Source organism: Oncorhynchus nerka, linkage group LG22, assembly GCF_034236695.1.
Source record: "Oncorhynchus nerka isolate Pitt River linkage group LG22, Oner_Uvic_2.0, whole genome shotgun sequence".
Taxonomy (NCBI): Eukaryota; Metazoa; Chordata; class Actinopteri; order Salmoniformes; family Salmonidae; genus Oncorhynchus; species Oncorhynchus nerka.
Genome location: NC_088417.1, coordinates 94,257,536 through 94,270,444, shown reverse-complemented (window position 1 = coordinate 94,270,444; position 12,909 = coordinate 94,257,536).

The following is a 12,909-nucleotide window of genomic DNA, read 5'->3' as shown; positions in this document are numbered from 1 at the left end:
CTTTGGAACACTCTCAGCACATTTAAAGAACTTGACAAAACAATGTTATTTTATTGTTTTTTAAAATACTTTAACTGAATGTTATCTGAACGTTCAAACATGGTTACATGTTGCATCACAGTGCAAGAGGCGTCACTACAGTCCCTGGTTCAATTCCAGGCAGTATCACACCCAGACGTGATTGGGACTCCCATAGGGTGCCACACAATTGGCCCAGCGTAGGCCGGGGTAGGCCTTTATTGTAAAAAAATCATTTGTTCTTAAAACCTCTTAAGGATCCGCCCTTTTATTTAAATTTTCACCTGAAATGACATACTCAAATCTACCTGCCTGTAGCTCTGTAGCTGAAATGGAGTCTGTTTGAATAAACTAAAATGAACAGATTTGTATGAGTAAAAAAGTTCACATGGCACGCTAGCTCCGTCCTCGTGGTGCAGTGGACTAATTCCATGAATAGAGAACAGATGATCATAGGTTTGAATCTCACTGAAGCTTTGCCACAATAAAAAAGAAATGTGTTTGCATGATTAATGCCTGAGCGAACACACTTCCATGTGTTCTGACTGTGCTTGGAGTTCGAAACAGTGAACCCAAACAGTTAACCCAAACAGTGAACCCAAACAGTTGACCCAAACAGTTGACCCAAACAGTTGACCCAAACAGTTGACCCAAACAGTGAACCCAAACAGTTGACCCAAACAGTTGACCCAAACAGTGAACCCAAACAGTGAACCCAAACAGTGAACCAAAACAGTGAACCAAAACAGTGAACCAAAACAGTTAACCCAAACAAAGCAGTGTTATTAAAACTCTTATTGAAACAGTCAGTGAAAGTTAAGGAAGTTTTTCCAAAAACCTCAAAATAAAACTGCTTGTTGCTTAAAAACCTCTTAAGGATTGGCCCCTTTTCCCCCAATTTTCACCTAAAATGACCCAAATCTCTGTAGCTCAGGCCCTGAAGCAAGGATATGCATATTCTTGGTACCATTTGAAAGGAAACACTTTGAAGTTTGTGGAAATGGGATGTAGGAGAATATAACACATCAGATCTGGTAAAAGATAATACAAAGAAAAAACCAACAGTTTTTTTGTATATTTTGTGTACCATCATCTTTGAAAGAGAAAGGCCATAATATATTATGCCAGCCCAGGTGAAATTTAGATTTTGTCCACTGAATGGCAGCAGTGTATGTGCAACATTTTAGACTGATTACATTTACATTTAAGTCATTTAGCAGATGCTCTTATCCAGAGCGACTTACAAATTGGTGCCTTCACCTTATGACATCCAGTGGAACAGTCACTTTACAATAGTGCATCTAGGTCTTTTAAGGGGGTGAGAAGGATGACTTTATCCTATCCTATGTATTCCTTAAAGAGGTGGGGTTTCAGGTGTCTCCGGAAGGTGGTGATTGACTCCGCTGTCCTGGCGTCGTGAGGGAGTTTGTTCCACCATTGGGGGGCCAGAGCAGCGAACAGTTTTGACTGGGCTGAGCGGGAACTGTACTTCCTCAGTGGTAGGGAGGCGAGCAGGCCAGAGGTGGATGAACGCAGTGCCCTTGCTTGGGTGTAGGGCCTGATCAGAGCCTGGAGGTACTGAGGTGCCGTTCCCCTCACAGCTCCGTAGGCAAGCACCATGGTCTTGTAGCGGATGCGAGCTTCAACTGGAAGCCAGTGGAGAGAGCGGAGGAGCGGGGTGACGTGAGAGAACTTGGGAAGGTTGAACACCAGACGGGCTGCGGCGTTCTGGATGAGTTGTAGGGGTTTAATGGCACAGGCAGGAGCCCAGCCAACAGCGAGTTGCAGTAATCCAGACGGGAGATGACAAGTGCCTGGATTAGGACCTGCGCCGCTTCCTGTGTGAGGCAGGGTCGTACTCTGCGGATGTTGTAGAGCATGAACCTACAGGAACGGGCCACCGCCTTGATGTTATTTGAGAACGACAGGGTGTTGTCCAGGATCACGCCAAGGTTCTTAGCGCTCTGGGAGGAGGACACAATGGAGTTGTCAACCGTGATGGCAAGATCATGGAACGGGCAGTCCTTCCCCGGGAGGAAGAGCAGCTCCGTCTTGCCGAGGTTCAGCTTGAGGTGATGATCCGTCATCCACACTGATATGTCTGCCAGACATGCAGAGATGCGATTCGCCACCTGGTCGTCAGAAGGGGAAAGGAGAAGATTAATTGTGTGTCGTCTGCATAGCAATGATAGGAGAGACCATGTGAGGTTATGACAGAGCCAAGTGACTTGGTGTATAGCGAGAATAGGAGAGGGCCTAGAACAGAGCCCTGGGGGACACCAGTGGTGAGAGCACGTGGTGAGGAGACGGATTCTCGCCACGCCACCTGGTAGGAGCGACCTGTCAGGTAGGACGCAATCCAAGCGTGGGCCGCGCCGGAGATGCCCAACTCGGAGAGGGTGGAGAGGAGGATCTGATGGTTCACAGTATCGAAGGCAGCCGATAGGTCTAGAAGGATGAGAGCAGAGGAGAGAGAGTTAGCTTTAGCAGTGCGGAGCGCCTCCGTGATACAGAGAAGAGCAGTCTCAGTTGAATGACTAGTCTTGAAACCTGACTGATTTGGATCAAGAAGGTCATTCTGAGAGAGATAGCGGGAGAGCTGGCCAAGGACGGCACGTTCAAGAGTTTTGGAGAGAAAAGAAAGAAGGGATACTGGTCTGTAGTTGTTGACATCGGAGGGATCGAGTGTAGGTTTTTTCAGAAGGGGTGCAACTCTCGCTCTCTTGAAGACGGGAGGGGCGTAGCCAGCGGTCAGGGATGAGTTGATGAGCGAGGTGAGGTACGGGAGAAGGTCACCGGAGATGGTCTGGAGAAGAGAGGAGGGGATAGGGTCAAGCGGGCAGGTTGTTGGGCGGCCGGCCGTCACAAGACGCGAGATGTCATCTGGAGAGAGAGGGGAGAAAGAGGTCAGAGCACAGGGTAGGGCAGTGTGAGCAGAACCAGCGGTGTCGTTTGACTTAGCAAACGAGGATCGGATGTCGTCGACCTTCTTTTCAAAATGGTTGACGAAGTCATCTGCAGAGAGGGAGGAGGGGGGATTCAAGAGGGAGGAGAAGGTGGCAAAGAGCTTCCTAGGGTTAGAGGCAGATGCTTGGAATTTAGCGTGGTAGAAAGTGGCTTTAGCAGCAGAGACAGAGGAGGAAAATGTAGAGAGGAGGGAGTGAAAGGATGCCAGGTCCGCAGGGAGGCGAGTTTTCCTCCATTTCCGCTCGGCTGCCCGGAGCCCTGTTCAGTGCAGACTGATCCAAGGAACCATTGCATTTCTGTTCAAAATGTTGTATCAAGACTGCCCAAATGTGCCTAATTTGTTTATTAATAAATGTTCATGTTCAAAACTGTGCACTGTCCTCAAACAATAGCATGGTATTCTTTCAAAGTAATAGCTACTGTAAATAGGACAGTGCAGTTAGATTAACAAGAGTTTAAGCTTTCTGCCAATATTTCCATGTCCTTGGAAATGTTCTTGTTACTTACAACCTCATGCTAATCACATTAGCCTACGTTAGCTCAACCGTCCCGCAGGGGACCCACCAATCCTGAAGAAGTTTTAAGGGCTTGTAAGTAAGCATTTCACGGTAAGGTCTACACCAGTTGTATTCGCTGCATGTGACAAATAAAATTTGATTTGAAATAACCTTTACATTTAGTTCAAAACATTTGCAACATTTAGAGAATGTTCTCAGAACTTTATTTAATTACCTAAAGATAACTTTTAATTTCCCTTCTCAGAATGTTAATAAAACCTCCCAGGAAAACTTTCAGAGAAACATAGTAAAACATTCTCAGAACCTCCCTGGAACCATATTAAAACATTCTCAGAACCTCCCTGGAACCATATTAAAACATTCTCAGAACCTGCCTGCAACCATATTAAAACATTCTCAGAACCTCCCTGGAACCATAGTAAAACGTTCTCAGAACCTCCCTGGAACCATATTAAAACATTCTCAGAACCTCCCTGGAACCATATTAAAACATTCTCAGAACCTGCCTGGAACCATATTAAAACATTCTCAGAACCTGCCTGGAACCATATTAAAACATTCTCAGAACCTCCCTGGAACCATATTAAAACATTCTCAGAACCTCCCTGGAACCATATTAAAACATTCTCAGAACCTCCCTGGAACCATATTAAAACATTCTCAGAACCTCCCTGGAACCATATTAAAACATTCTCAGAACCTCCCTGGAACCATATTAAAACATTCTCAGAACCTGCCTGGAACCATATTAAAACATTCTCAGAACCTCCCTGGAACCATATTAAAACATTCTCAGAACCTCCCTGGAACCATATTAAAACATTCTCAGAACCTCCCTGGAACCATATTAAAACATTCTCAGAACCTCCCTGGAACCATATTAAAACATTCTCACAACCTGCCTGCAACCATATTAAAACATTCTCAGAACCTCCCTGGAACCATAGTAAAACGTTCTCAGAACCTCCCTGGAACCATATTAAAACATTCTCAGAACCTCCCTGGAACCATATTAAAACATTCTCAGAACCTCCCTGGAACCATATTAAAACATTCTCAGAACCTCCCTGGAACCATATTAAAACATTCTCAGAACCTGCCTGGAACCATATTAAAACATTCTCAGAACCTCCCTGGAACCATAGTAAAACGTTCTCAGAGCCTCCCTGCACCCTAAAAATGTAAGTTCCCAAAACAGACAAAATGTTCACTTCCGGTCTCAGAACGTTTAAAAAACCTTCCGTTTTACTGGTCAAGAAACTTACGGCTTCATTTCCAGAAACAAAAAACGTACATTCCTACAACGTCCAAGGAACCAAATGTGCTAGCTGGGCAGTGGCCATCAAAATAATAAAGCAAAACATAAAGCAGTCATGGTGTCCGTGCGAGGTGTAACTAGATTGAATCTTTGAAACAAAAAGCGAAATGTCACACGTCTACTGTGACCAAGTTGCCTTTTCAATAGATCCCAGCCCAGTTTCTACATGGTACCATTCAGAACAACATCATGTAAAGAAGTAGGATATTTGTGAAAACAACAGACATTTGGAAAAACCTGTTGCAGTAGTTTGTTAACGTTTCGTCTCAGCCATTGTTTCTGTGAGAGGAAGAGGTGTAATTTGTAGCGTTGAATAATAGTCTACATTGTCAGATTTCCTTGGCTATGAGCAAAATGCACAGCAGACTAAAGTATACAGCCGACCTCAATATATATCTTTTCACATTTCACATCTAAAACGGTGTTGATTGCCGTTTTATCCAGTAACTCAAGTTAACCATATCAAAACAAACAGACTTAAATGGATTTTGCCAATTTTGACCAGGACTAAAGCAATGGTAACCAAATCTAACTCGCCTACTCGGTATCCCAATGTTCATATCTCAGGTGGTGTCAGAGATGTCACTCACAAGTTCAGCATTCTCACCGTTTGTACTATTTAAGAACATTTCCAAGAGGGGGTAGTTTGGCGAAAGTGTGTCATCTTTGGGGTGTTAAGCAGATATTTGAGTGGATGGCGGATGGTTACCGCAGCACACGGAAATGAGATCGAGCAGTGTTATCTCCACGGTGACTCACAAGCACTTCCTCTTCACTTCCTCCTGGAGCAGACTTCACAGGGCCAGGCTGATAAGTGTGTGTGTGTGTGTGTGTTGGGCCAGCACACCCTCTCACCTAGGGCCAGAGAGAACCCAGTAATTTCCTCTCGTCTTTTCCCATCAGTCCTGGGAACCAACCAACCGACCAACCAGGGCCCAATACTGACCTCAACATGGAGACATCACGTGACATTTTTTTCCTCACTTCCTGCTCTCTCACCAACTGCCACCTTCCATCCTTAAAATAAAACCAGTTGTTCATTCTAAAAATCCTGTTCTACCTATTAGCTAGCGTCGGATGCCCATCCTGCTTGGGCAGGCACAGAGTAGACTAGCATGCCAAAGTCAACTCACCTACCCACTCTCACACAATGCTACTCTGACTCTCACACAATGATAATTGTGGTTGTAGGATTATACTGAGATTCCTGTAAATGAGAACCCAACACACATGCAGATGTACAGCTTAACTATTTCATTCAATAAAATAGATAGTTTCAAATAACTTCATGTTCATTTCCCTCCAACAAAAATCTGAATATCGGACCAAAGTGTTTATGCATTCAGTCCATATCACTTGTAGATAGTATTTCCAATACAAACCTGTAGCAGCAGACTCTGCATTGCAAATCATTGTGCAGTTAATTAAGCTTTTTGCATTGGGAAGTCCTATTACAATTCAACCCTGGCAGGAAGCAGAACACCCTGCTCGGGCTCGCTCCAGGCTACACACACACACCCTGTAAACACCCCATCAGCTGATGAGACAGACACTCTGCTGGTGCTACTGCCAGCGTCTCAAAGCAGCACTAACATAGTAACACACACACACACACACACACACCTCATCCCAATGCACACACACACACACACACACACACACACACACACACACACACACACACACACACACACACACACCTCACTCCAATGCACAGGCAAACATATAGTCATCTCACCCCATCTGCATACATACGGTACACTATTGTAGCCTACTTATTATCCTGTGTCCTACCTATCACCTACATTTAATCATTTAGCTTCCTAGTAGGCCAAACTCTTTCTCCATAAAGTTCTGCACTGCTACATTACAGTACAAGCTTGACTGTGTCTAGGAGAACAGACATCTGCTACGACTGAGAGCAACAGAGGAGAGGAGACAGAGGGGGAGAGAGGGGGGGTAGGGAGAGAGGGGGAGGGAGGTAGGGAGAGAGCGAGAGAGAGAGACAGAGATAAAGAAAGGGGGAGAGAGAGAAGGAGAGAGGGAGGGAGGGAGACAGAGGGAGAGAGACAGATAGAGAGAGAGCGAGAGAGAGAGATAGAGAGAGAAAGAGAGGGGGAGAGAGGGAGGGAGACAGAGAGAGACAGAGAGAGAGAGGGAGGGAGGGAGGGGAGGGAGGGAGGGAGGGAGGGAGGGAGGAGAGAGAGAGAGAGAGGGGGGAGACAGAGAGAGGGGTGGAGAGAGAGACAGAGAGAGGGGGGAGAGAGAGAGACAGAGAGAGGGGGAGAGAGAGAGACAGAGAGAGACAGAGAGAGAGAGAGAGAGAGAGAGAGAGAGAGAGAGACAGAGAGAGAGAGCTCCACAGTGCACCCATGTCACCAATTGCCTGGCTGGAGACAGGGTGGAGGAGGTGCAAATTAAACCATGCGGGTGGTGTCTCTCACCACCTCCTCCTCTCCAGCCACCCCCCGGAGGGTGAGCTGAGGGGATGGGGGGGTCTAACAGATGACGGCCATCCCAGGGGCGCGGACACACACACGTAGGGTGCGGACGAACATGCGCTGGTGATTCACAGGTGGAATGGAGATGACAGGCCAGCTCCCTGCACAAACCTGCAGACACACACACACACACACACACACGACACACACACACACACACACACGACACACACACACACACGACACACACACACACGACACACACACACCTGCATATTTCAGCTGCCTCATCACAGGGTGGAGGGCTCAGAACTGGGTGTGACGGACATACACCTCCCTCCTCTCCTTTTCATCAGACAAATGATCCTCTCATGTCCTTGTCAGGGGCATTGTTCTTCCTGTGAGAGAGGTTGTTGTTGTTGGCTGTAAAACAGTTAGGGAAAAACATTTTAGTTGCAAGGTGTTGTCTGAAACGTAAAGCTCTGACGGATGGTAATTCAATGATAACACAGCTTCAACAACATACAGAGATCATGACCTTATGTATAGAACATCATCCATCCCTTATACAGCGATCATGACCTTATCTATAGAACATCATCCATCCCTTATACAGCGATCATGACCTTATGTATAGAACATCATCCATCCCTTATACAGCGATCATGACCTTATCTATAGAACATCATCCATCCCTTAATACAGAGATCATGACCTTATGTATAGAACATCATCCATGCCTTATACAGAGATCATGACCTTATGTATAGAACATCATCCATGCCTTATACAGAGATCATGACCTTATGTATAGAACATCATCCATCCCGTAATACAGAGATCATGATGTTATCTATAGAACATCATCCATGCCTTATACAGCGATCATGACCTTATCTATAGAACATCATCCATGCCTTATACAGAGATCATGACCTTATGTATAGAACATCATTCATCCCTTATACAGAGATCATGACCTTATGTATAGAACATCATCCATCCCTTTTACAGAGATCATGACCTTATCTATAGAACATCATCCATCCATTATACAGAGATCATGACCTTATGTATAGAACATCATCCATCCCTTATACAGCGATCATGACGTTATCTATAGAACATCATCCTTCCCTTAATACAGAGATCATGACCTTATGTATAGAACATCATCCATCCCTTAATACAGAGAACATGACCTTATGTATAGAACATCATCCATCCCTTATACAGCGATCATGACCTTATGTATAGAACATCATCCATCCATTATACAGAGATCATGACCTTATGTATAGAACATCATCCATCCATTATACAGCGATCATGACCTTATGTATAGAACATCATCCATCCATTATACAGAGATCATGACCTTATGTATAGAACATCATCCATCCCTTATACAGCGATCATGACATTATGTATAGAACATCATCCATCCCTTATACAGCGATCATGACCTTATGTATAGAACATCATCCATCCATTATACAGAGATCATGACCTTATGTATAGAACATCATCCATCCCTTATACAGCGATCATGACGTTATCTATAGAACATCATCCATCCCTTAATACAGAGATCATGACGTTATCTCTAGAACATCATCCATCCCTTAATACAGAGATCATGACGTTATCTATAGAACATCATCCATCCCTTAATACAGAGATCATGACGTTATCTCTAGAACATCATCCATCCCTTAATACAGAGATCATGACCTTATGTATAGAACATCATCCATGCCTTATACAGAGATCATGACCTTATGTATAGAACATCATCCATGCCTTATACAGAGATCATGACCTTATGTATAGAACATCATCCATCCCGTAATACAGAGATCATGATGTTATCTATAGAACATCATCCATGCCTTATACAGCGATCATGACCTTATCTATAGAACATCATCCATGCCTTATACAGAGATCATGACCTTATGTATAGAACATCATTCATCCCTTATACAGAGATCATGACCTTATGTATAGAACATCATCCATCCCTTTTACAGAGATCATGACCTTATCTCTAGAACATCATCCATCCCTTAATACAGAGATCATGACCTTATGTATAGAACATCATCCATCCCTTATACAGCGATCATGACGTTATCTATAGAACATCATCCATCCCTTAATACAGAGATCATGACGTTATCTCTAGAACATCATCCATCCCTTAATACAGAGAACATGACCTTATGTATAGAACATCATCCATCCCTTATACAGCGATCATGACCTTATGTATAGAACATCATCCATCCCTTATACAGCGATCATGACCTTATGTATAGAACATCATCCATCCCTTAATACAGAGAACATGACGTTATCTCTAGAACATCATCCATCCCTTAATACAGAGAACATGACGTTATCTCTAGAACATCATCCATCCGTTAATACAGAGAACATGACGTTATCTATAGTCAGGGGTCACTGGTAGTATTACAGGGCAATGTGTGTGTGTGTGCATACTTGCATGTGTGACCAGGACGCCCTGGCACAGGAACCATAATCACTCTGTAGTTGTTTGACCAGGACGCCCTGGCACAGGAACCATAGTCACTCTGTGGTTGTTTGACCAGGACACCCTGGCACAGGAACCATAGTCACTCTGTGGTTGTTTGACCAGGACGCCCTGGCACAGGAACCATCATCACTCTGTAGTTGTTTGACCAGGACACCCTGGCACAGGAACCATCATCACTCTGTGGTTGTTTGACCAGGACACCCTGGCACAGGAACCATCATCACTCTGTGGTTGTTTGACCAGGACGCCCTGGCACAGGAACCATCATCACTCTGTAGTTGTTTGACCAGGACACCCTGGCACAGGAACCATAGTCACTCTGTAGTTGTTTGACCAGGACACCCTGGCACAGGAACCATAGTCACTCTGTAGTTGTTTGACCAGGACGCCCTGGCACAGGAACCATAGTCACTCTGTAGTTGTTTGACCAGGACGCCCTGGCACAGGAACCATAGTCACTCTGTGGTTGTTTGACCAGGACGCCCTGGCACAGGAACCATAGTCACTCTGTAGTTGTTTGACCAGGACGCCCTGGCACAGGAACCATAGTCACTCTGTGGTTGTTTGACCAGGACACCCTGGCACAGGAACCATCATCACTCTGTGGTTGTTTGACCAGGACGCCCTGGCACAGGAACCATAGTCACTCTGTGGTTGTTTGACCAGGACACCCTGGCACAGGAACCATAGTCACTCTGTAGTTGTTTGACCAGGACACCCTGGCACAGGAACCATAGTCACTCTGTGGTTGTTTGACCAGGACGCCCTGGCACAGGAACCATAGTCACTCTGTAGTTGTTTGACCAGGACGCCCTGGCACAGGAACCATCATCACTCTGTGGTTGTTTGACCAGGACGCCCTGGCACAGGAACCATAGTCACTCTGTAGTTGTTTGACCAGGACGCCCTGGCACAGGAACCATAGTCACTCTGTGGTTGTTTGACCAGGACGCCCTGGCACAGGAACCATAGTCACTCTGTAGTTGTTTGACCAGGACGCCCTGGCACAGGAACCATAGTCACTCTGTGGTTGTTTGACCAGGACACCCTGGCACAGGAACCATAGTCACTCTGTGGTTGTTTGACCAGGACACCCTGGCACAGGAACCATAGTCACTCTGTGGTTGTTTGACCAGGACGCCCTGGCACAGGAACCATAGTCACTCTGTGGTTGTTTGACCAGGACACCCTGGCACAGGAACCATAGTCACTCTGTGGTTGTTTGACCAGGACACCCTGGCACAGGAACCATAGTCACTCTGTAGTTGTTTGACCAGGACGCCCTGGCACAGGAACCATAGTCACTCTGTAGTTGTTTGACCAGGACGCCCTGGCACAGGAACCATAGTCACTCTGTAGTTGTTTGACCAGGACGCCCTGGCACAGGAACCATAGTCACTCTGTGGTTGTTTGACCAGGACGCCCTGGCACAGGAACCATCATCACTCTGTGGTTGTTTGGTTGTTTGATCTGGACCCTCTGGCATTTATATCTCTCAACATTAAAGGCTACTCATGTTTCTACTGTATAACAAAAAGGGGGCCTATGGTTCAGGGTTCGTAGCCTAGTGGTTAGAGGGTGAGACAAGGGTGATAGCTCTGAGACAGGGGTGAGGGCTCTGAGACAGGGGTGATGGTGAGGGCTCTGAGACAGGGGTGAGGGCTCTGAGACAGGGGTGATGGTAAGGGCTCTGAGACAGGGGTGAGGGCTCTGAGACAGGTGTGATAGCTCTGAGACAGGGGTGAGGGTTCTAAGACAGGTGTGATAGCTCTGAGACAGGGGTGAGGGCTCTGAGACAGGGGTGATAGCTCTGAGACAGGGGTGAGGGTTCTGAGACAGGTGTGATGGTAAGGGCTCTGAGACAGGGGTGAGGGTTCTGAGACAGGTGTGATAGCTCTGAGACAGGGGTGAGGGTTCTGGGACAGGTGTGATAGCTCTGAGACAGGGGTGAGGGCTCTGAGACAGGTGTGATAGCTCTGAGACAGGGGTGAGGGTTCTGAGACAGGTGTGATGGTAAGGGCTCTGAGACAGGTGTGATGGTTCTGAGACAGGGGTGAGGGTTCTGAGACAGGTGTGATGGTAAGGGCTCTGAGACAGGGGTGAGGGTTCTGAGACAGGTGTGATAGGTCTGAGACAGGGGTGAGGGTTCTGAGACAGGTGTGATAGCTCTGAGACAGGGGTGAGGGTTCTGAGACAGGGGTGATGGTAAGGGCTCTGAGACAGGGGTGAGGGTTCTGAGACAGGTGTGATAGGTCTGAGACAGGGGTGAGGGTTCTGAGACAGGTGTGATAGCTCTGAGACAGGGGTGAGGGTTCTGAGATAGGGGTGATGGTAAGGGCTCTGAGACAGGGGTGAGGGCTCTGAGACAGGTGTGATAGCTCTGAGACAGGGGTGAGGGTTCTGAGACAGGTGTGATAGCTCTGAGACAGGGGTGAGGGCTCTGAGACAGGTGTGATAGCTCTGAGACAGGGGTGAGGGTTCTGAGACAGGTGTGATGGTAAGGGCTCTGAGACAGGGGTGAGGGTTCTGAGACAGGTGTGATAGCTCTGAGACAGGGGTGAGGGTTCCGAGACAGGGGTGATGGTAAGGGCTCTGACACAGGGGTGAGGGCTCTGAGACAGGTGTGATAGCTCTGAGACAAAGGTGAGGGTTCTGAGACAGGTGTGATAGCTCTGAGACAGGGGTGAGGGCTCTGAGACAGGGGTGAGGGCTCTGAGACAGGGGTGAGGGTTCTGAGACAGGTGTGATGGTAAGGGCTCTGAGACAGGGGTGAGGGTTCTGAGACAGGGGTGAGGGCTCTGAGACAGGTGTGATGGTAAGGGCTCTGAGACAGGGGTGAGGGAGAGATGGGTGAGATCTCTGAGACAGGGGTGAGGGAGAGATGGGTGAGATCTCTGAGACAGGGGTGAGGGAGAGATGGGTGAGATCTCTGAGACAGTGGGTGGAGGTTGTGGGGCGGAGGGTGTGGGGCGGAGGGAGTGGGACAGAGTGTGTAGGACGGAGGGTGTGGGACGGAGGGTGTGGGACGGAGGGTGTAGGGTGTGGGATGGAGGGTGTGGGGCGGAGGGTGTAGGGTGGAGGTGTGGG